The sequence below is a fragment of the Apaloderma vittatum genome, unplaced genomic scaffold (assembly GCF_000703405.1).
Source record: "Apaloderma vittatum isolate BGI_N311 unplaced genomic scaffold, ASM70340v1 scaffold308, whole genome shotgun sequence".
Classification (NCBI taxonomy): Eukaryota; Metazoa; Chordata; class Aves; order Trogoniformes; family Trogonidae; genus Apaloderma; species Apaloderma vittatum.
Window position 1 is genome coordinate 128417 of NW_009731007.1, and position 4211 is coordinate 132627.

Genomic DNA, 4211 nt, shown 5'->3' on the forward strand with positions numbered 1-4211 from the left:
TCACCTATAGCACAGAGAAGAGTGCAACAACAATTATTCTGTGCATTTAGAAGAAAGTTATACAATTTTATTTATACCTGATTGACTTAATTTCTAAATCACAAAGTTAATCCTTCAAAATGCCAAAAGAAAAGAACCTTCTGGAATAACCTCAATCCCCTTTTCCAAAGAAGATGGGCTAAAACCGTTCTAGAAACAGGCTACTTAAGAGGTCCTACAGTGTAAGTGCTTTACTACATCCAATGGTTTAAGTACCTCCAAATCAGGCACAAGGCCTTACCTCTATTACTTGCAACTTACCTCATTTGCCAGTAACAGCAATAAACAAAAAATCTTGATGAACATCTTAGAAGGTCAAATAAAACACCTGCTGCTCCTCTTAGAAAAGATAATTACTTTTGCTACAGATTTTTATGTTAACCCACTTCAAAATCTTGTCAAGAGCAATAAAAAGGATCTGCACATTTAATTACGCTAATATGATGCATAGGCTTTAAGGGAAGTACTAGTCAAACAATCCTAACGTTTTGTAAAAGTGCTCAAGAGATGAGTTTGGGTTAAAAAATCTGGCAGGCTCCTCAGAAACCTTAATCCCACAGTTCTGTCTGAAAGCTAGTTGAGATCTGGCTCTCAATATGTTTCTTCTCCATCTTACCCAGTTAGCCTATAGCCAACATCCCTGCAGATTGAAGCGCTGTGAACACATACAGAATGAATTTTTATGCAAGACTGCATGTGTTACATCACACAAATACACATATGTACACCAGAGAGCTTCTAGAGCTTGTCTTCACATCACCAGTATCTTCAACTATAACTTCACTGCCACCTCTGTCCTGGTTTGAGCTAAACAAAAACAATTCTGTTCAGTGATTTTTACCTTCCAGCTCAGTCTAAAGGGCTGCACTTTCTGAAGTCAGCAGCATGTTTTTGCAGATAGTGTGTGCTACTGGCAGTGATAACACCTGATGTTTATGGTTACAGCCTGCGACTGGGATGCAGAAAGGCTCTTGTTTATACTTATTTCTATAGTAACTGAGGCACTGCTGGCTCTAGTGTGCCACGCTGGGGGTGCCAGGTAGTAAGAGGGGTCACAAGGAAAGAAAAGGTTGCACCTCCAGGGGGTAATACACAGGACAGGTGACCCACTAAAGTATTCCATTCCATATACCTCATATTTAGTATAAATTGAGCAATCATGAGAGTTTAGCTCTTTCTTCAGTGGCCGGTGTCCAGGAAGTACTCCAGCTGATCTGCTTTTGATCCAGATCCTGAGTTCCCAAATCCAGATCCTGCCCCCACTGAGCCTGGGGCTACCCCAGGGCATCCTGCTCTGCAGCATCAGTGGGGAGTCAAGTTCGATATTGGACTTATATATATAGTTGTATATAGTTATTTTTATCATTTCACTATTATTTCTATTATTGTTTCGTTAAAGCTGTTTTAGTTTTCTAACCTGTAAGTCTCTCTGCCTCGTTCCCTTTTCCTTCCCATTTTGGGGGGAGAAGGGGTTAGAGAGCATCTGTCTGTGTTTTAGTGGCCAGCCCAGGCCTAACCAGTGACACATTTCTCTGAGCAGCACACACACAAGTCTCCAATAGGAGCTAAACAGTGCTTGAAGCTCAAGAAAACTGGCCCATCAAGGAATATGATTTATAGTAGGCTATAATACAACATGTAGTAATGTTCAACTCAAAAATTTTGTTAGGATTCAGCAATCTAGAATTTCACTACCAGCACTCATGTCACACGACTTTAGTCGTGTTTGAAGTCAAGACTCCCACATATCATCAATCCAAACTGCTAATGTGAGTTAACAGTATTCTCTATTACTTTATCTCAAGTTGGTCAGTTTGACTTCAGAACATGCCCTATTATTTTCAATAAAACAGCCAAACCACAAGGAAAAAAAAAAAAAGTATTGCCCTAAGCCAAGCTTACAGCCATGTTATATGGGTTCATCTAAATGTCATGTAAATGTATCAATTTATTGGTGTAATTATTATAATTCCTCAATGGAGGATATTTACTCTTGCTTTAGCACTCAAACAAAAATGAGATATCTTTACTTATACCATTAACAAACCTTTAGAATTAAAAGGCAAGAAAAAGCCAAACCCAGCATTTGTTTTCTGTTGAGCACAAATGGCATAACCCTTAAGTTCCCTGTTTGACTTAAGTACTCAAGTAACAAATAAGCAACAGGGTTGCAAAACGGACACAAATCCTACTCTGTGCTAAATTAAACAGTAAAATTGAAGTTACATCTTAACTGGATGCTTCAAAATAAACTCTCACAAACACTTTACTTACGTGAGTACTACGGTATGAAGTCTGATTCTTAGCAGACACTCCTGACAAACAACGGTTTCCTCGCAGTTGCTGTCATGTAATTTATGAACAATGTATCTTAAGGAGGCTTGAATAAACACTTTTTCCCTATACATTCCTCATTTTGTCAGTCAGAAAGTGAAAGTCTAGGCTTTGTAAATACTTCCACAGGACTAACTCTCAAGATAGGTCAACCTAGGTAACTATCTGAATGCTTAAAGAATTGGGACTTACTTAGGTCTTTACAAATTCCTTAATAGTGCAGAACACATCTTTTATTATTTATTCACATTTCTTAAGCTTTGCCAAAATCAGCAGAAACATTTACAGTCAGTGAAGCTAGCTTGTCCATTAAAAGTTCACAGAAAACTCATTAAGTAAGAGAAAAATTAACTGACCTTCTGTGTGTCAAGAGTCTCCAAGGTCCAAGTGTTCTGCAATCACTATGAGCACTTGCATGCAGTGGCAATTCATTTTCCTTTGGAGAATTTGGAGGGGAGAGGAGACTGAGACACCAGACAAACCCCATCAATATGAAAGGTTTGTCTTTCAGACTGCTCTTAAATTTTTGCATTTGATGTTCTTTTGAACACTACTAGAAAGAAGCACACTGATGATCTTAAAGGTCTTTTCCAACCTAAATGTTTCCAGGATTCTATGCATGTTACAGCATGCAAAATTGTAAAGCTAAGTCTAAAAAGCTATTAAAATTTGAAGCACAGTACTGGCAATTTTCTAATTTTTTTATAAGTAACTTTGCATTTACATTCTCCACTTGTTACAATTCGTCTGGAGCAAACATTATGAACAAAACGGATTCATGCCATTTGTGTGCCACTTTCCATCACAAGTGCTGTACAAAAGGTGTATAATTCAGGTTTACAGGCCAGCCCACAGCAACAGCAATGTGGCTACTTCTGGTTTAAACTCTGTTCTGTGCAACTGCTAAACAAAACCAAATAAAAGCACCCTTGTACTTCCCCACTGCAAACATTATGAGTAAAATAGTATCAAAAAAGAAAAATTGGAGAGTACTTTAACCACATGTGGAATCAACCTCTAACCATAATCTTCCCTTACTCCTCCAACATGAATGAAAATTATTTCCTCAAGCTTTAGTGTTAACAAGAGGGCTGAACACCGTCTTTTACTTTCATTCTTATCTCCCAGAATTTCAGAAAAGCAAAATTAAACTGCATTGCAAAAGCAAAACTAACTTCAGAAGTTTCTACATCTTTGTTAAACTCAGCAGAAGCAACGGCTAAAACTAAAGAGAAAGGCACTCAAGAGTTGAGCAGGCTGCCACATGGACAGCTCAACAGAATTGACTCCCAAGTCCTCGATCTAAAAAAGACCTATGATTAACGTGGGTTGGGGTTTGTTTGTTTGTTTTAAGTAATGTGGACTTTCTTATCTAGCAGGTTAGCAATAAACTTTAAGACAGAAGGCCAACACAGCACACTCCCCTCCTGCCCTTAGGCCGGTCGGGCGCTGATGCAGGTGAGCACCCTCTTCTGCAGACAGTGGCCACGAAGCCAGTTTGGACACGCACGGGACGCTTTTAAATCCAGAGAGGTTAACCTGGTCACATCGGCTTTGAAGTGACAACACTCTCAGCCCGGAGAGCTGTTTTAACTATGAAAATCATCATTTTCATCACATTTGCCATGTGGCCACACTTAGAGCAGGGGAATTAAGAAATCATCTTCTGGAACAACGTTTGTTCTCATGGTGAAGGGAGCCGGGCAGGTGTAGAAGCGGCATTGAACCAAAAACCAGGCCCCGAGGCCCCACCTCAGGCCCGGGTAGGCCCACGCACCGGAGCTGGCGCGCTCACACCACCTCGCCCCGAGCGGGTTCCTCCGTCCCGGTGGGGTGGA